Source organism: Sciurus carolinensis, chromosome 13 (assembly GCF_902686445.1).
Source record: "Sciurus carolinensis chromosome 13, mSciCar1.2, whole genome shotgun sequence".
NCBI classification, from domain to species: domain Eukaryota; kingdom Metazoa; phylum Chordata; class Mammalia; order Rodentia; family Sciuridae; genus Sciurus; species Sciurus carolinensis.
Window position 1 is genome coordinate 53339687 of NC_062225.1, and position 21922 is coordinate 53361608.

The following is a 21922-nucleotide window of genomic DNA, read 5'->3' on the forward strand; positions in this document are numbered from 1 at the left end:
ATCCCATGAGGTTGAGTAAGCTGGTAAAAATATGAATTTGCTAAAATGAGAAATTCACTTCGGAGTGAAATTACAAGGGAAATTGCAGAGCTAAGAAGAAAATTGGAAAGTCAAACTAATAAACTAGAAACGACAATCGATAGTGGTGAAACAGCATTGATAGCATACTTAAAGATTTCAGGTAATCACAAAGGTCACCAAGGAAAAATAACCAATAAAGAAACTAGACAGAATACAACAGATAGGAAAGAGAGCTGACAAAAATACAACATGGGACTAACTTGTGATTCTGGGATAGAAAAGCCAATGGCTAGAAAAAAAAGGACTTAGAAAATTTAAGATTTCTATAATAAAAAGTGGAAAATTTAATATAGAAATCATAAAGTCTAATACAGGGAAAAAACCCAAAAGAACTGACATCATTGTGTATTATAGTTATCATGAATGAACTGTCCAGTCTTCTAAGTAGGAGCATAAATAAATTCAAGCAAAGAAAAATTAAGTTCGTTTCAGATGAATCCACCACAGCATTCAATGGGAAAATATAACAGAGAAACATCTGTTTAATTTATGAAAATTAAAGTGTAATGCAAAAAAAGTATATTTATCAGACTTGTAGTTTGAATACAAAGTGAGCACAGAAACATCTTCAAACATAAAGAAGTCAAAAAACATAGTACCCTCTTAAAAATATCAGAAGGAGAGCCAATACATTAATAAGTAAACAGAAATTTTAAAATAAGGATTGGAGAGGCTATAAGCTCACAGTAAGCCCTGAATATAAAACTTGAATTAGAACTAAAGAGCTTTGAGAACAATGGCTATATAATTTAATCTAAATATTAAATAGTCTCCGATAATATAAAATCGATAATATAACTCAAAAACTGGTAGTTGAAGGAAAATAGCAGCACTATAATTTTATCACAATAACAAGAACTACATTGAGACCTCAAAATCTGAAACATTTGTCAAAAGACACTTCATCTTTTTAAAGATTGTCATAATTTCTCTTATTAATCTTCTATAGTACTTTGAAAAATACTAGCTATCATGATGAAAGAATATTTATCACAGGGCTAACAATTTGTTCAGTTTCCCTTCACTTTCTCTTTATTAAAGAAAAATACAATTTAATAATTTTCATCAGAAATAGCATTGTAGCTGCTCCAAACACATTTCTCTTCAATTGCAAAGATGGAAAACAGATGACTGAACTTTTTATGGAATGTAGGGTTTGGGGTTATATTTTCTTCTTTGTAGATTTAAGCATTACCTGAATTCTTATTAATTTTGGAATCACTTTTGAAAATAAACTGGTTGATTAATGACGATTTCCCTGATGAGATGACTTTTAAGACAAAAAAAAAAAAAAAAAAAGATAACATCTGAAAGAAGTGAGAAAGCAAAGGGTAAGTGAAGACCCAAAGTCAAGAATACCTGGGACTTCTCTGAGGGATTTACCAGAAGCTAGAATGGCTGTAGATTTAAGAAGTTACAGAACAGCAAGTTCATGTGGTGTCTTGTAGACTGAATGAAGGGAATCAACTGCAGATTTCAAATATAAAGGTTGCATAGCTTACATTTCCAAAAGTTTTCTCTGTTTTTTTTTTTTTTTTTTTTTTCACAGAAGATAAACTGTAGGGAGACAAGATAATCTTCTGCAGTAATCCATTGAGAAATATTGTCACTTGAACTTTAGGGGTGGAGACACAAAAGACAGATATTTAGATTCTGGACATATTCATAACAGAGATCTAATGCGAAGTGCTGATGGATTTGACCTTAAAAGTGAAAGAGATGGATAAAATAGCAGCAAGAATTTTGGTTGGAGTAATGGAAAAATAATACCATCATTTGCTGAGATGGGGCAGCCTGGACGAGGAATGAGGAAGAAAAAAGTTTCAAGAAATAGCCCAGGTGCAGTCCTAGGATTGGACTATCAGTGGAGCCCCAAAGTAATTGACACATTAGAAGAACAAGGAGAATGTTTTCCTGGCCATTAAATAATCACAGAATTTCAGGGGCTGGGGAGATAGCTCAGTTGGTAGAGTGCTTGCCTCTCAAGCACAAGGCCCTGAGTTCAATCCCCAGCACCGCAAAAAAAAAAAAAAAAAAAAGAATTTCAGGAGGGAGGGAAGAAGCAACTGTGTCAAATGCTGCATGAAGGAGGAGGAAGAAGAGGAAGGAGAAAAGGACATTGAATTTCATAACATAGAGATGGTGAATTTTTTTTTGTTTTTTTGGATGAGTGATTTTGTCAAAAGCCATTTTAATAGAATGGTGAGAAATAAAGGCTGATTGGAATAGATGTAAGAGAGCTAAAGGACAGGAATTAGAAGCAGTGAGCAAGCTTTTCACAAAGAGTTTTGCTGAAAGGGAAGAAGAATCCTGCATTTGTGGGTAGATGGAAATTGAGGGTCATGAGAAGAATTTCTTTTTTTTGAAGAAATTATGGCATGTCTGTGTACTGGTTGTAGTTAATTCACCATAAAGAGAGAAAGTGGAGATTCGGGGCGATGGGGGAGACTACTGCTATGTCCCTTAAATAGGTAGAGAGGGTAGCATCTAACAATAGACCTTTTAGTCACAGCACAGTTGGCTTATACATGGTAATAGAGGAAAAGAAGAATGTATGGGGATCAATATATTTCACAGAAGAAACAAAAATGGCTATTATGGAGAGGAAAAAATTTTTAGCCTCTCTGCCACAAATTTAAAAATAAAATTAAAAAGAGATATATTTACACATAAAACGAACCAAGACTTAAATGCTGCTGAAACTCCTAAATAATCGGTGATATTCAGGAAACTGACCCTTTTTTATATTCACTGTGTGAGTGTAAATTATCAAAAGTTCTTTTTGGAGAACAACATGGCAATGTCTCTGAAAATAGAAAAGATTTTGAAGCAACAGTTGCACTTCCAGAAATCTGTTCTAAGGGAAGTTATATCCAAGCACAAAATAGGAAAAATGGCTCATATCTTTTCATGCTAATAATGATTGTAATAGAAGAAAATTAGAAAGAAGCTACATGACAAGAGTAAGAGAGTGAGAAAATAAAATGTGCCACATTCATGATATGAAAAAAGAATACAGCAGTTATACAGAAAAGTCAGATATAAAAATACCTCAAGAACATAAAGAACACTGCTCAAAGTAAGATCCCATGTGAAGATTCACACAAATATGATAATTGTGGTTTTCATTAGTACTAGTACCATTAGTAGTAGTATTATATGGGGAAAATTGAGTTAAGTTCCCACAGCTTGAGAGAATCTCAAGAACACGAGTTCAACAGATGCAGGTAGTTTAAATTCTGCTATTTTCTAGGCAGTGTACCTAGTATCTGGACAACATGGTTTCCTTTTCTGCCAAAGGGAGAGTGAGCATAAAGATAGAGTGAACAAATTAAGCTGGCACTAGCCATTAGTTGAAATTCTCTTCTTGTTCCCCAAGATTTCATAATTTAAGAATAGTTCTTCCTTCACCTCAAATATATTTTCTTTTTTTCACAAGTCTATGTGTGTGTCTGTCTGAATGCTGTTCAGGTCCACACCAAAAAAGAACATACTGGTGTCTAACCCTTCTGTGGGCTATAACATATTCTTAATAAAATAACTAACAATGACCAAATGCTTATTTTAAAATATATGAAGGACAAAGAACTTAATTTTCCACAAACATTTTTTATAGTGGAAAATATATAGTTCCCAATAAAAAACAACTTTCTTACAAAGAGAGACACAGCAACTGATGGAAATTTATTTCTAAAGTTGTCTATATATTAAATTTTAACCTGTGGAAGTGTAATGGATTTAAGCAAAATGAGGTTTTGAGCTTAACAATGCAAAATTTCTTGGTAAAATTGTAAAAGTAGTAAAATTGCTATAAACTTCATATCCATTTTCCTCTATTTTTAACCTGTTACATTAGTATTACACATAGTTCACAACTAATGAATCAGTATTGATATATTCTTATGCACTTAGTCCATATTTTTTTCACATTTAAAAATTTTTCACCTAAGGCGATTTTTCTGTTCCCAGATCCTGCCTCCAATATTGGATTACCTTTGTATCTAGATAGCCTCAGATTCCTCTTGACAGTTTCTCAGAATTTCCTTGTTTTTGATGACTTTTACCATTTCAAAAACTACTGGTCAGCTATTTTGTAAAATGCCTTTGTCTAGTATGAGAAAACTATGTTCATCTGGGTTTGTGTCTGTGTCCTCTATTCTATAACCATTGGTCTACCTGTCTATTTTGGTGCCAATACCATGCCATTTTTGTTACTATTGCTTTGATTTCTCTGAAATTTTCCTCATGTTTTTATTTTCTTTTGATTTGTGAATCACTTTCATATTTTTTGCCTACTGCATGATGCTCCAGAATCATCTTGTGTGTTAGCTGTCTCGGTATAGGAATCAGTCATTTCTCTAAAGAGACTTGGTTCCTTCAATGGAAAATGGTATTAGAAACCAAGGTTTGGGTTGTTTTTCACTGCTGCTTGGTGTCTTTGCTTCTAAGCCCTCTCAGCGAACAGAACAGGGATAGATGGGTATATATGTAAGGAATAAATCAGTTTTTGTGTGTCAGCTTGACTGGGCTATGAGATGCCCAGATAATTGATAAAATATTATCTCTGGGTATGTCTGTGAGGTTGTTCTAGAAGAGATTAGCACTTGAATCAGTAGTCCGAGTAAGGAGATCACCCTCACCCATGTGAGCTGGCATCATCCGATCTGTTGAGGGTCCAAATGGAACAAAATGGTGAAGAAAAGGTGAATTTTTCTGAAATGAGACATTTATCATCTCCTGCCCCTTGGACATTGGCACTCCTGATTCTCAAGTCCTTCAAACTTGGTCTTCAGGTTTCAGACAGAATTACCTTGCTAGGTTTTCTAGTTTTCCAGCCTGAGATAGCAGAGTAGGGAACTTCTGTGCCTCCATCATCACATGAGCCAATTCTCATTCCTCTCTCTCTCTCTGAAACACACACACACACACACACACACACACACACACACATATATATACTTAAAAATATTTCTGTACATAATCATTTGTATCAAGAATGTCACTGTTCTGATATTTGTTGAAAATGACAAAGAATATTTTATTTCAGACTATTTCCAGGGTAATTGAAATTATTGCAATGGGGGAACAGAGATTAAATTCAACCCATTGAAACAAAAGGCAGGAGAGTATTTTTTTTCTTGTATTATTTATTTGTTTGTTGACACTAAATAATTGTACATACTTCTGATGTGAAATGCAGTTTTGATACCTGTATACATTGTGTAATGATCAAATCAAGGTAATTAGCATACATACTACCTTAAACATTTATCATTTCTTTGTGGTAAAACCCTTTAAAATCTTCTCTAGCTATTTTGAAATAGATGTTGCTTTACTGTAAACTTCAATAAGAGGAATAAGTTCTGGTACTCTATTGCACAGAAGATGGTTAATCTACCTATAGCATTACACCTGTTGACTAACCTGGGAAAATCTTTAAGTAATGGGATGAGCAAGTGGAAAAGTTCTGAAGAAAAGGAGAAGATTTGTCAGTGTTGAGTAGGTCATCAGTCTTTGCTAATTGATGCTTACCAAAGTTAGGCTCCTACTTTCTCACAGAGACTAGGAAATGGTTATGTTAATATTTTAATAATTACATTTCAAAATGATTGCTTTCAGGTTCTTGAGTATGACATTCCTAGACCAATGTAGAAGATTTATCTCTCAGTGGGGCAAAGAAAGAATTTATAGTGGTAAGTTTTGTTACATAATGCTTTAAGCAAAAGAAAGTGATGAGCTTGTAATGAGGGGGGAAAAAATCCTGTGTAAAGTTTAGTGTAATTCATGGGATGATTAAGGCCTTCTTGGTGAATATCAAGCTAAATATGTGTTCCTAGTGATGTCTCCTGCTGTAATCCATTACCTCCTGGATCCTTCTAACTTTCTCCCCTTGTTTTTCTGTAACCTTCATCTCTTAACAATGGGAAACCTGGCACCCACAGTACTGCTTATTTATTTTTGAGTTGAATGTATTACCTTTAATTATAATTTATTATGGAAAAGGATTTAACTGTCTTTCACATCTTCCAATGCCAGTCACCATCACCACTACTTTTATCACACACATTTTTTTTCCTCAATCACCACTATAGTTATGTCACAATTCTGAATTGATCAGTACCCTGTCTTCACCTTGCAGTCAGTTATGTTCTATACGCACTGCTGAGCAAGCCTTGCCTGACTTCTCTCTTTTCTTCCTTCCTCTCTCCCACCTTCCCTCTCTCTTACTCTTTCAGAAACTTTGGTTTTTCCAGAAAATAAAAATCTTCTATTACATATCATCAATTCATCACTTTATTTTCCCCAATTGTGCATTTTCTCATTGCTGTGAAACTCATCATAATTCTATTAATTCGTCTCTGTGAATAGATATCCCTCTGAACCTTGAGACCTTTTCTGTCTACACTCTTGTTTTACAGCTTGCCACACAGCTGTCACTTCTGGTATCTTTCTTCATAATGATATGGAAATTTCCCTTCTCCTCAATTTTAGGTTATAAACATAATTCACTGAATCTCCTGTCTTCCTCTTTCTTGGTTTATACTTTGATATTGTCAGAGCCTCTCTTTTGTTACTTCTTGAGAACAGGTGCAGTGGTGATATTCTTCTAAAGTATGTTATTACTAAAAATGTCATTAAATCAACACTTACACTTTATAATTTGGGTGACAGAGTCGAAGGTGGAAATCATTTTCTCTTAGAATTTTGAATAAAAGACTGTTGCTTTGCCTTCTCCTTTCCAGTGTTACTGATCTTTATCTTTTGTATTTAACCTCTTCTCTCTCATTCTAAATATCACAGATTTTCTTTTTGTGTGTCCCCAAATTTCATAATATGCTTTGGAGTGAGTCTTTCTCACAGTGCTTGCACATAGCTGGTGGCTTCCATCAATCTGGAAATAAACTATCTAAATTTTTTTTTTTAAATATATTTGATTATCTTTATTTTCCCCAATTTTCTCAGATTTTTCTTTCTGGGCACCTGGTTCTCAGATGATTTTCTTTTCTGTTTTATGTCCTATTTAAAAAAAAAAAACATTTTTCTCTACTTGTTTGGAACTTTGCTAAATTTTAGTTTTCAACATTTTTTTTCCTTTGAGAATTTCATTTTTCCTTTCAGATTTTGTTTGTTTTTACTACAGTCCCATCAATGGCATTGTTTGCTCTTTTTTTTTATTGTTATAATCTTCTGTTTGTTCCAAAGATGTTACTGGTGGCTTTTCATCACCTTCATGGTCCCTGTTTCTTCAAGTTGCTGCTGCTTCTGTCTGTGTTTTGGTTCATCTTTTACGTGACAGAGCTTCCCCTCTGCTTACTCATTGCTGTTGCCTTGTATTACACATCCAGGTCCTGAGAAGGGTGTTATCAGCTGCTCAGCTGATAATGGTATCAACCGAGGACTTTGCTGTTAGATGGTCTAGTTGCATGATTATGCCTGGGGCACCCTCCATATTTTCAGGTCATTTTCCAAGGGCTAGTCAGATTTCTCATGAGAAATCTTTTATGTTTCTGCTTGAAATTTTAAAAACGTTGTTGTCAAAATTCTGCATCCAAATGGAATGAGAACTGGGGACTTCAATATTTAGTATGTAAATTTACTTTAACATAATTTTCCAGTTTTAGCAATGTCACAGCACACCGCAGTTGTGCCTGGTATTCTCCTGTCCAAGGATCCTTTATATTACATTTTTTTAGGTGAAATTCACTTATTATAAAATTAATGTCATTTAGTACATTCATAATGTTGTGCAATTAGTACCTGCACCTAATTCCAAAATACTTTAACTTTCCTGAAAAAATACCTCAAACCCTTTAAACAGTTACCATTTGCCTTTCCATCCAGTCTGTGACAAATAGAAATCTGCTTTATGTTTCCATGAATTTAACTATTCTGGATAGTTTATCCTAGATACTCATAATAAGTGATCTTTTATGTCTAGTTTCTTTTGTAATGTTCTCCAGGTTCATCCATGTCAAACACTGCATTCATTCTTCATTACTTTTTTTTCATTACTTTTTATGTCTGAATAATTTTCCATTTTATGTACACAATTGATCTATTTATCAATTAATGAGTATTGGGTTATTTCCATCTTTGGGCTATTGTGAATAGTGCTGCATTGATAATTCCTGTTCATGTATTTTTTAAGTACTTTGTTTTCAGTTATTTTGAGTATAAACCTATGAGTGGAATGACTGCATCATGGCAATTCTATATTTAACATTTTGAGCATATATTTTCAATAGCAAATGAACCACTTTACATGGCCACCAGCAATATAAGAGAGTTCCAGTTTCTCCACATTCTTGCCAGCACTGTTCTTTTCTTTTTTCCCCCTTTTCTTCTCTTTTAATGATAGTCATCCTAGTGGGTACAAAACAGTATCTCATTGTGGTCTTGATTTGCATTTCCTTAATGACTAATGATATTGAGAGATTTTTTTTCCATGCTTTTTGGTCATGTTTATATTTTCTTTGGAGAAATGCTTATTCAAGCTGTTTGTTTATTTATTTATTGTGGCACTGGGAATTGAACCTAGGGGTGCTTTCCCACTGAGTCAAATTCCCAGCTTTTTATTTTTTATTTTGACACAGGGTCTTTCTAAGATGCTTAGGCTAGATTTAAACTTCTGACCCATCTGTCTCAACTTCCTGAGTCACTGGGATTATCAAATCATTAATTTTTAAATTACCTTGTTTGTCTTTTTGTTATTGAGTTCGAAGTGTGCTTTATATATCCTAGATTCTAAACCATTATCAGATACATAATTTAAAAAATATCTTATCCCATTGCATCTCATCTTTTTATTTTTTTAATAAAGTCCTTTAATGCCTCAACTTTGATAAAATTCAGTTTACTTTCTCCTTCTATTGTTCATACTTTTGATGTCAATCTAAAATCCATTGCAAAATCCAAGGTCCTAAATGTTGCCCCTTGTCTTCGTCTAAGAGTTGTAGGGCTTTAGCTCTTATATTTCAATTGCTATCCACTTTGGGTTAATTTTTGTATATGGTATGAGTCAGAGGTGCATCTTGTATTATTTATTTGGTTGCATATTCCCCTAGTCCTATGTGGATGTTTGGAAGGAACCATTTCCTGATGTATGGGCTGATGGAAGAAATTTAAAGTTATATCTTTTTAGACTTTAACCAATATATTTGTTTAACCTGATCTTTTTTTCTTACTCCCAGAAGTACTTGAAATGGACATTCTTTGAACATTTTGGTATAATTTGGGCTGCTTCTTGATTTCTCTCATTGTTAGCCTGTAACTTGACTAGGAATATACTTCTGCCATTCATCTGTCTATTCTACCATTTCCAAAAAGTTTTTTGCTACCATGTCCTTTCCTTTATTTTTGTTCTTTTGGTTCTATTCCTTAATCTTTTACTGCTTTTATAGTGGACTTTTGGGAGAAGAAGGAAGTAATGAGTTATTGAATCTGCCATCTTTTACTTTAAAACCTCACCTGTAGTTACTAGTACAATGTATCTTTTTTCACCACTGGCAGGTAGTTAAAATCTGTTTGAAAGTATGAGTTTTTCTGAAGAGTGAAGAGAATCAGACAAAAATAATTTCTATTCTTGAGTCGAAGTTTTACATATGAGCCATATTACCTGCCCCCTTAACACCAATATTTTTGTTATCAACTGGAAACAGATCCTCCTCAAGGATATATAGATCTCAGGTGACAGTTGCAATTGTTCCACTTCTGAAAACCCTCGTGGAAATATATTCTGTTAACCTAGGTAGTATATTGGATTTCATTTATATGAGAGAGTTCCTTCTCATATATGTTGTGTTAAACTTCCACCATCACCAAATAAAGAAACTAAAACAGGAAAAAAAAAATGAAAGAGTCTGCTTCACATCTAAACTTCTGTGATTCTTCTTTAAAAATGGTGAGGTCACCGACTTTAGGAGCCTTATCAGAACATGGAGACAACTTTGCAAAGAAAAGATTGATATACCAATTCATCTAAATAAAAGTGGAGACAAATTTTGCATCAAATACAAATTGAAAATATTGTTATTTTCCATTTTTATAAACAATACACATGTTTTATAAGTACATGCTTCATGTTCATATGTAAACAATATTTATATGTATATAATACTTTTGAAGAAAGGTTTAATTTATGTATAAATCTATATATAATGCTGATATATAAATGGGAGAAATTCTTCAAGAATTATAATCATCTGACAAATGCATTTTATTTAAGTGATCTTTTTCATTTTTATGTTTCCCTGTATTTTTCCCAAGTGTTCTTCAATTAATATGTATATATGGGTATGTTTATGTGTATATGTTAAGCCAAATCTTTATATATATTTCCCATCCATGCTTGCCAGATAAGAAAAATCTGTTACAAAGTGAGAAAAAGAAACAAAATTAATACTTGCTTGCCTTATTAAAAAAAAGAGTTCATCATATTTTTTCCTGTGATGAAACACATAAATTGGCAATAATTCAACCAAAATTTATTGATTATATATTATGTATAGGCATGAGGCTATGAACTGGCAGATACACATGGAAATAAGACATGAGTCTTGCCCTGGAGAAACTAGTCCACCACTGAATTTAATACATACACTAATAGAACTAATAAAAGAGAGGTTCTATGAACTATGGCAGTATTTCACGAATTTCATAGTGCATAACACCTAGGGAAATCATTAAAGATGCAGATTTCGGATTCCTTCCCCAATAGCCCTATGACTAGGAATTTGCATTTTAGTAGGTGGTTCTGATATAGGTGATCCTGTAGCAAACACCAAAATAAATGATAATGAGCACAAATTTAAGAAGCACATATATTTAGTATATTCCCTCGTTTTTGACTATTACTAGGAATATACTTGGGCAACTTATATAACCTTTCCAAATTTTCTTGTGTGTGTTAACAGAGACAATTTTACTTACCTACATTAGAGGGATATTGTAAATAATGTAAATAAATCTCCTAAGATACCTAGCCCTGTCTAAAGTATATAGTTGATGCTCACAGTTAAATAATAAGGCAATTATAAAAATTCTAAAGAAATGCTAGTGTATAATGTCAGCATTATACATAGATTTATACATAGGGAAAGTAAAGACATGTTGAGTCTAATACAGCAGGGAGGCATTCAGAACAGCTTCATGAAGAAAGAGAATTTTGAGTAGTCTTGAATGTTGGGCAAAATTTTGATAAATGAAGATAAAGGAGAAATATATTCTGGTCAACAAAACATGGTGGAGAGGAAACTAGGCATGGCTGGGATCTCTAAGCTGTGGGCATGACTGAAGCAAAGAATGGCTTGATCGTCACGGAAGATCAATGTGGAGACACACCTTGTAGGGTAGACCATAGAGCATTTTTAAATGTAAAATCTAATTTTAATAAGAAAAAAGTAAAACCAGTATAAAAATCAAACTAATGAGTTTTAAAATATTCTAAGATAGTGGTTAAGTTTTTAACCTGTTTTGAGCAAGGAGTGATTAGAACAGATTGGCATTTGAACATCATGATTTTCTGCTCGTGTAGAAGATGGGTTGAAGAGACATGAGGGATGACATAGGAAGACCAGTCTCAATAAGTCAGATAATCAGTTAGGAGTGTCTAGATTGGAGCAGTAAAAAGGAGTTAGGAAAAGTGGATACATCTGGGGACACACCTCTAGAACTTAGAGTTGGATTGGGGAATTTGAAGAAGAAGCAATGTATGTTGATCAGGAAGTTTTAAGATTGGATGAATGTAAATACTGACAGATCTTTTAATACACAGAAAGCAGATAAGGAGAAATAATCTGAGAAAATAAATCTGAGGATTTCAGATATGGGCAGGTTTAGTGAAAGTGCTAGCAGAAGAACCAGCTGATGGTAACCAACAGGAATTTTTCAGTGCAGGGTTGAAATTACAGATGAAAAAATGGAAGAGAAACAATATCATACACTAGACTCATGATGAAAAGAAGACACAGCATTGTTATGATCTTATCACAGGGTTAATAGCACTGTGTGCTAGGCATTGTCCTTAACACCTGTAATAATTTGAATCAATTAAATTCCTGGCAGTCTGGAGAGGAAGGTGTTATCATTCCCAATTTATAATTCAGAAGAGAGACCCAGAGAAAGTCACACTTGCCCTGAGTTATACGTTCTATGTACCTCATAGAGTTAGAATTCTGGAATATTACTCAACTTTAAAGAAGAATGAAATTCTGGCATTTGCTGGTAAATGGGTGGAGTTAGAGAATATCATACTAAGCGAAATAAGCTAATCCCAAAAAACCAAAGTTCAAATGTTTTCTCTGATATGCAGATGAGAATCCACAATAAGGTGGGGGGATAGGGAAGAGAGAGTTACTTTATATTAGGTAGAGGGGAGTGAAGGGAGGGGAAGGGTATGGTGTAAGGTTAGCAGAGTGAAACAGACATTATTACCTCATGTACATGTATGACTGCATGACAGATGTGATCCTACAATATGTATAATCAGAAAAAAGAGAATTATACTCCATTTGTGTATGATCTATCAAAATATATAAATACATTCTACTGTCATGTACAACAAATTAGAACAAATAAAAAATTTAAAAAAAAAGAATTCAAATCCTGAAGGGTTGGCATCAAACTGTATGTTTTTCATCTTGAAACTGCTGTTCTCAATAGAGAGTGTAGTGTGAGCAGATATAAGTCCAAGGCTAGAACTGCAAGAAACATCCACATTAAATTCTGACTGGAGAACACACACTCTAGAGGCAGACACAAAGCATTACAGTCAGGACATCAAGATACAAAGGGAGGGAAGAGAATCGCAAAGAGGCAGCTGATTGGTAATGACAAGGAAAATGGATTAGTCCAGGTTCTTTAGAGGACAGCACCAATAGGATATATATCTCTGTAAAAGGCAAGTTTTTAGATTGGCTTACATGGTCAACTGGATAGTCCCACCATGACTGTCTACAGACTGGAGAACCTGAGAAACCAATAGCTCCAAGATGCTGGAGCCTCAGAGCAAGAGAGACCAGTGATACAGCCCCAGGCTGAGAGTGAAGGCCCGGAAACTCCCTGTGGAATCACTGCAGAGTCCTCATCAGAAGAGCGAGGGAGCTGGAGTCCGGGTCCTGGATGATGGCAGCAGCAGTGGATGCACCACACTCCTGAAGAAGAATTCAGCTTGTATCCCTGCGGCCTCTCCCTTTTTCTGCCTTTTATTCTGTCCTGACCTCTGGCCTATTAGACGGTACCACCCACATTCAGGGCAGGTCTTCCCAGTTTTCTGTCCCACATGCCAAAGTCTCTGGAAATACCGTCATAGACACACCTAGGGTGTTACCTAGGCATCCCTCCATCCAATCAAATTGATGATCCAGATTAATCATCACAATGATTTTACTTTTTTTTTTTTTCTCATAACCTGGTGACTTAAGAAATCTTTTGACAAAATAAAATATGATTTTTAAAGTTGGATCTTATCTTTCATTTCTCCCCTCCTTTTCAACCTTACCCATAGAAAAATCATTTGTAGTGCTTTATGAAAAGCATGCTAGGATATGGCAGGGTGGAAAAATAACTCTCTGAGCAGCTGGATCTGCAGACTGGATGTGCTGAGTCACAATCTGCTGGGCCTTCTCGTCCTACCTGGTCTTTCCCCAGTACCTCCCATCACTATCTGCATCTCTACCCTTTCAGAGTTTGTTTTAAATTGTGTTCTGTTTCCCCTTCTGCACTCCTTCACAATTTCTCTATGTCTTTACTCAGAACTTATGTAAAGTCTTTGGTATAAAACAAACTTAGCAAAATAGAGAACTTTTAAAAAGTCCCTATGAAGTTAACTTTAAAAATGGCCTATATCCTTATATATGCACAGTTTATTAACCTCAGTTCTTGCTTCAATGCAGATGTCACTTCAGAAAGTAGTTGAGATTTAAACTGATTCTAGTGCTTATTTTGACTTATGTGTCCTACGAATTTGACCATTTATCTGAAGTCTTTTAAGGTTAACATATCAAACCACTCTATGTGCCTTTATGGGCTCAGACCAACTCTTGGCCCTGGAGTAACATTGTGTCCAAGCAGGGACTACGTGAGAAACTTTAGATTTAAATGTCCCAATGACCAGTCTTGCCAAAGGTTCTGTATTAATCCTGGAACTTTCATTTTCCAGGAAATATTGCATTTTTTATGCAGTTTCCCTGAGTAAATCAGGAGTTAACTAAGAGCTGCCACCTCCTTGTCCTTCCAAGTGAGTTCATTTTTATATCAGGTCCATAGCTGACAGAAGATCAGAAGTTACTTCTGTACTGGTTGGAAGACTCCCGTAGGTATTTCCCCTTGGTTCCACTCATTTGCAACTCCCACATCTTTATACCCTCTCTGGATCAGGTCCTGCATCGACCCATTTGAACCTCATCCTTTTACAGGATTTGATCTGAGAAATTAATTTATACATTCGCTTTATCAGGAACATGTTTCTGCTGAAGGTTTATAGAAGCAGTTATGGAGATGATTTTAATGGAAACCTGAATATTGTTTCTCCTCCTTTCTTAGCCTCCTGTCTTTTCAATCTATTTTAATATTCTTTCCTCCTCTGAAGAAAAACATTCCTTGTATGGTCTCAAAGAGAATTGGATTTTTTTCCTTTTTCTAAAATCTTGGCCACTATCGATGCCTTTTAGTGTCTGATCTTTTCTCCAAGAACAACTGTCACTGCTTGCCTGTCAAACAAATGCAGTATTATCCCTAAGAGGTATTAATATGAATAAAATGTTCTCGATCTCATTACACTCATTACCCTTGCAAGACCTGTTTTTTTAGACTTTCCTACACAAATGTGACTCCTTGGTGCCCTCTAAGTTGCCTTCCAGATGTCCTCCTATGATATGCCTGCCCTGCTTGAGAAGAAGGTTACTCTATATCTTTGCCTCTTTAGCCTTTTGGCTAATCATGGTCATTCTCCATGTGCCATCTCTGATCTCTCACTGTCCTCAGACTCTCATTCAACCAGTTCCTTCCTGGATTCCATGTCTGACACCTGGATTTGCCTCAGTGGATCTGCTTGCATTTCCAGGCTTAGCCTTCCCAGTTTTATTCATTTATGACTTCCTGAATTCAAGTTCTGACCCCATGGGAACATTCAATAAATATTTATAAACAATAATGAATTCATGCAGCTCTTCCTGCTTCAAGAAAGTCTACAGACTGGTTACTGCCGAGTGTGTCTCTCATAGGCTGTTTACTGCTGTGCTAAGATGGCATCCTGGGGTATGTTTTAATGCTATTGTCCAGAACACATGCATTACAACTAAGCTGTGATGACAGGAAATACAATTTTTAAACAAAACTCAAAGGGAATGTGAACTAGTTTAAACCTGAGGATGGTTTTGTTGCTTTTATTTTTTTGTTTTGACCAAGTCTTTTGAAAATGATTTCCTATACTATTGCCTTTAATACAGTAATCAAGGCAATTGTGAGCACCTCATTCTATGAATAAGTAATTATTTTAAACTGGTTTTATTCCTCTTCCCAAGAATTACATGTTACAATCCAATAATTCTATTTATTTATCCTTGGAAACATTTTTGCTAGTGTATTCCAGGAAACATAAACAAAAAGTTCCACTACATTAGAGTTAATGACAAAGAATTGGAAACACCTCAAACATTCATGTTTGGAAGTATCAATAACTTGTGTTTTTAAACAATGGAATACTATACAGCAGGAAAAATGAATGAATGGTGAATACATGATTCTGCATGGATGAACACAGATGTATATTGTTAATTTAAAAAGTAAGTTCCAGAATAACATATGAAGTATAGCATTTAAAGTAAGTTCCAGAATTTATGTATTTCTCTAAAACAAGTAAAATAGTATTTAGGCAATTTAGTTTATTTTTTTCTTGGTGATGTAACCAGAAAGGGTGAAAGAGAATTGTGAGGAAGAAAAGATAAAAAATAAGTTCTCCTTTTAACTTCTAAGACTGTTTATCATACTGAATTGTCCCATACTTTCCAACATCAAGAAAGTTGGTAACATCAGTTCATCTTGGAAAAGAAACCTGAAAAATTACTACCCACCCATGAGAAGGAGAGAATGCTAAAGAACTTCAAGGCTATTAGACAGGGGCTTCTCTTGAGAAATTTTCTCAACTGCATAGGACTGAAAATCCACTGAACTGAGAACACTAAAGAAAAGAGATTTGAGATACTCTAAAAACAGAATCTTATAAAAAGAAAATATTCTTAAAATATGATGCAGGGAAAAGAATTTTAAAAGTCTTTCTAAAATGAAAACAAAAGCATCTATAATCAAAGGAATGTAAATGAAAACAAGCTGACAAGTTGGTCCAATTGTCAGATATTAAATTAAGCTACAGGATTTAATGCTGCTGGAAAAGGACCAGTTGATACAAGCTTTAGGAAAACATTTGGCAATTGGTTGCAAGCATTTTAAAAACATTTACGTCCCATGACTAGTTAATTCTTAGATTTTTAAAAATTTTTACAGACTGCATTTTGATTCATTGTACACAAGTCGGGTACATCATTTCATTTCTATGGTTGCACACGATGTAGATTCATACCTTTCGTGTAATCATACATGTACATAGGGTAATGATGTCTGTCTCATTCCACCATCTTTCATACCCCCCTCCCTCTCATTTCCCTCTACATGATCTAAAGTTCCTCCATTCCTGTCTCACCCCCACCCCCCCAACTTAAACACAGATATATTACAAGGTTATTACATTATTATTTATAATGTGAAAAATTAAGATGATCGTGGTTGATATAGACTCTTTAAGAATTTCTAGTAAATAGTCAAGACATGAAAACATATCCTTGACAATTAATCATCAAAATTATAAATAAGAAATTGAGCTATAATAAGTGAAATAAGTCAATCCCAAAAAACCCAAGGCCAAATGTTCTCTCTGAATGCGGATGCTAACACACATTAAGGGGAGGGGGTGGGAAGAATAGAAGTTCATTGGATTAGACAAAGGGGAATGAAGGGAAGGGACAGGAGGTTAAAAAAGAGTTGAGCTATGATTGTAATACATGTGTAAGGATATATGAGTATATCTGAATGAACTTAACAAAATTTTCCATCAGGCAGTGACATTATTGGTGAATCTCAACCTATTTATGTTTTCAAGGTTTTATAACTTATCTAAAGTGAAGATTATTTTTAATCTTAAAAAATAAAAAAATGAATAAACTTTTTAAAATGAAGCATTGCAAGTCTTAGAAAATTTTCTTTTCAACTCTTTCAACTAAGCCTTCAGTGTTGTAGAAAGCGAACAGACTAAACCACTAACTAACCAGCTCTGTTAGAAAATCTCTTTGAGCCAATTTCTTTGTCTTTAAAATGTCCGGCCTATCTCTAAGGGTTTTTGTGAGGATCAAATGGCATAATGTATTTATAATCTCTTTAAAAGTACAAAGGGCTATACTAATGCTGTTGAGACAAAGCATTCCTTTCTCAAAAAGTGATTGGAAACTCATAGGAATTTTCCTCCCTATTCCTGACAGAATATCACATATTGTACTGTGTTAAAAAGGTATGAATGTGATTTATCTATCTTGAGTTGAATGAAATGAACTTTATTCATCCAAATTGATACAGTGGACAAAAAAATCCAAAGACCCAGATATAACATTACTTTTAAGTCTCCCTAGTCAAACAGGTAGCTAACTGCCATCATTGCCTTAGTATTCCAGAATGGAAGTACGGTGGAATAGTGTCACAGGGAAGTCTGTAACCCAAGTGGAAAATGTGATAACTGAAGGAGTAGCCCTTAGAGAGGAGCAGAAAAACACTGAACCTTAAAACTTGGGCCATAATAATACATGAAATAAACACTTTGACATTTTAGTCACAAACTTAATATAATAGTTTGGAATATGGTGGGCAAAGTAGAATATGGGAGATGGTTCTAGGAAGTTGGGAAAGTTAAAAATGAATTGAATATGAGCTCAGATAAATCTGACTTCCCCACATGGGCAATGTACAGAAGATTTCTTCTGAAATATCCTAGCTAATAACTCAAGGGTCCTCATTCTGCTACTCTGTCACTATGGAGATCCAAGTGATTAATATCACAGTTGGGTATTCTATGAAGAATACAGAAACTCTAATTCTTTGGCAGCCTCCAAATGCCATTGTCCAAGAAAGGAAAATACTGAAACCATTAGGCAGAATCCTTGTGAATGCCCGATAATGTCATGACCTCAAATTAGTGGTTTCCATAATTAGACATATATTCATTTCATTAGGGTCTGTAGAAGATATTACAGAAAACTCCTTTGCTCTTTTGTATATTAAAATAATGTAAAGTTCTATATTACTGCTGAATCAGGAGAAACAAGTGAAATAAATAAGATTCTCTAATGTACCTTAAAACTCATAGTGCTCAAAGTTTTTTGCTTGATTTTTCTTAACAGTGAAAGGGGATAAAAAGATAGTTCCCATCTCTATTACATTTATCACACAGGAAATCTAGAAGGGCAATTGTGGTATCATATGTGAGAATATATAGAGCCATTTTGAAGAAAAACATGAATCCTAGGAAAGCACTTCGAACATCTTATACCCCTAAGAGAGATTTTAAGGATCCAGAACACACCTCTGAGTGTTCAAGGACCACAGATCACATTTCAAAAAACCTAAGTAAAAAAAAACTAAGAAAAGGTTCTCTCTCTTTTTGATTGAGGTTAAATGTGCAAGTCTATTCATTTGTATTGTTTTTATGGTACAAACTCTTGCAAATGCTTTAAAGGAATCTGGTGGTATTTTAAAAATGTAGATAGTTATGCTAATTTTACAAAAAAATGATTTCCCACATGATTCCTCTAAGTAGTATATCCTTCTAATGATTTAAAATGGCATTATTGCTATAAAACTTAATTGTCATAGTTTTTAAAATTATATCTTAAAAGTGGGTAATGCAGAGGTAGTGTGGTATCAGGGAAAACAAACACCTAGATAGTTAATATGACAGGGTGGGTTGGGACAATATAAAATTTAGATATGAAACATTGATTTTATTGAAGATTAGTTTCATGAGATTTAATGTTTTTTTTTTCAAATTTGGAGTTTTATTTGATTGGGTGACATTATAGATACTAGAGATTTTATGCAAAGTAGCATATAAAAGCAAAGATTACTGAAAACAATTCTTCAGAAACTATAGTAAAAGGCATATGATTAGAAACTACAAAGGATTTATCTATCTGAGCACATGTAGTGCTTTCAATCAAGCAATTAGGTTCACTATTTCACAATAGGTCTACACTGGAATCAAACAAAATCCTAAAATGAGAAAAAAAATTTACAAAGGATTTAGAATGTTTCTCTATTAATTTAGAAAAATATATTATCACTAATCAGAGTGAGTCCTGGAATTTTCAAATTTGACTTGTGAAAGTAGAGAAAGAAATCTAAGTCTAAAGCAGAAGACTCAGGTCATGGAAATAACTCCACCTTTTAGGAACTGGTTGACTTTGGGAAAATTCCCTTCTCTTGCTGACCAAAAAAACAAAAACAGAAACAAAACAATAACAACAAAAATTATTTGCATGACAAATTCTTTAAAAGGTTTCTATAAGTATGAAATACATAAAATAAAATAATGTTTCAAATACTTTATGCTCTAATGTGTTTATAAATATAAAATGTCATAGAGAAATTAGGTACACTTAAAAAATAGCCATGTGTCCTATATTAAATATTGTTTCTGAAATAAGTTTTGTAGAAATAATGCAATTTTAAATGCATTAGAAGGGAATGCATTAGAAGGGAATTTGTGGGTAATCATTTTACAAAATTAGTACCTATCTAGATATTTAAATACTACCAGATACCTTTAAAGCATATGCAACATTTTATACTATAACACAATACGAATTAATAAACTTGAGAGTTTTATCTTACAAAATGAGAATCTTTTAAAATATTTTGATTGCTACTACTTTATCCAAGAAAGTCAAAATTATGAATTTGGTTTAGGTTTTATCATTTTTTTCTGTGAAAAATTAATTGTTAGTTTTTTGGGGGTATTGCACATGGACAGGATCATGAGAAATGCTTAATAGAAAGCCGAGTCATCTGGGCACAGTGGTGTACACCTGTAATCCCAGTGGCTTGGGAGGCTGAGGCAGGAAGATGTTAAGCTCAAAGCCAGCCTCAGTGACTTAGCGAGGCCCTAAGCAACTCAAGCAACTCAGTGAGACCCTGTCTCTTAATAAAATGTAAAAAAAAAAAAAAGGGGGGGGGGTGCTTTGGAATGTGGCTCAGTGGTTAAGTATCTAAGTATCCCTGGATTTAATCCCAGGTACCAAAAAGAAAAAAAGAAAACTGAGCTATATTATAATTATTTCATTAATTTTATTTGCTAATATTTATTTGGGGAAGCTTGAAGATGGGAGACCCATCTTTCTTCCATGGTGTACTCTGTTCAAATAAGGACATATTTAATAAATATTAATTTTAATATTCTCCAAGGCTAAATTATTGGTTTGAAATTGTATAATCACCCAAAAGTCCTGTAAGCAGCATTCATTCTGTCTCTAGATGGTTTTCTCATCTTTATATCTTTATTTCATTCTTTTTTTTTTTTTTTTGGCAGTACTGGGGATTTATTTCATTTTTAATGAAAACTATAATAACAGAAAAAGTTTGCTTTACATTTTCAAATGCTTAAACCAATCAGAAAAAATGGAATTAAAAAATTTTCCCCATGTTGTTCTTGTGTGTTTCTGCTTGCAATTGGTAAGCTTCTTTAATGAAAATGTGGTGTTCCATCTGTGAATTGCTCTTTGGCTCCAACCTGTAAGCCCAGCTCTTAGATGCCTCACAAACTTTTTAGCTGCCAATTGGAAGTTAGGCCGACATATATAAATTTCCGTATAAATAATTATTTGATATAATGCATTTTAATGCTCATGATATATCTTACACAAAATAAATGTTTTTGCTTTGCTGAAAACTATCTAAATGTAAAATGAGCAAGAAAAAAAATAAATTCACACCCATCTGCATGATCAAAATAAGTAAGATAGGTTCAGGAAACAAGTCATACTATACTTAAATTGAAGTTTTATGTGCAACATTATTTATTTTCACACAATTTGGAATATCTAGCAAAAAAATCAACAAAATATTTGTGTCAGAAGTTTTTAGTTTTATTGTTGTACAAGTTATTATGAACTTGATTTCTGCAAACTGGGTCATATGACCACTCAGGAAATTCTTTTGACCTGCAGTCTTTTATTCCTTTGACTTGTATTGATGTTTGTGTCAGACTAGCAATCTACAGTCTGTACTGTATCTTTTTGTGTCTTTAGGGAAAATATTCATTGTGGAAGAGGAGATAAAATGAAGCAAATAGCCAAGAAGTTATAATATCAGGATAAAAAAAATGAGCAAACAATAATGTTTAACATCTTGTGCCATGCCTTGCTCATTCTCAAAGAATTTTGAATTGAAATAGTTTCTAAAGAAAAATAATCATCAGAGATTGAAAGAATGTAAGAGACATTATCTTGGTGGGAAATCAAATGTAATGAAAGGTTGGCTAAGAAGAATTAGAAAAGAATATAAAATAAAGAGATCAAAAGTATGACAAGGAAAATATAATGTTTTGAAGGTGCTTAGAATAAAAAAGTTTGAAAATGAATGCAATAGATGATCCAGTTTTCTCTCTTTAGAGATTTTGGAATAAGAAGGAAAAAGTTGGTCAGAAACATTTTAGTTTTTCCTTTTACTTTTGAATATAATTTTTTCAAGTATATTTGTGAATACCTACCGTGTGTGTGTGTGTGTGTGTGTGTGTGTGTGTATGTGT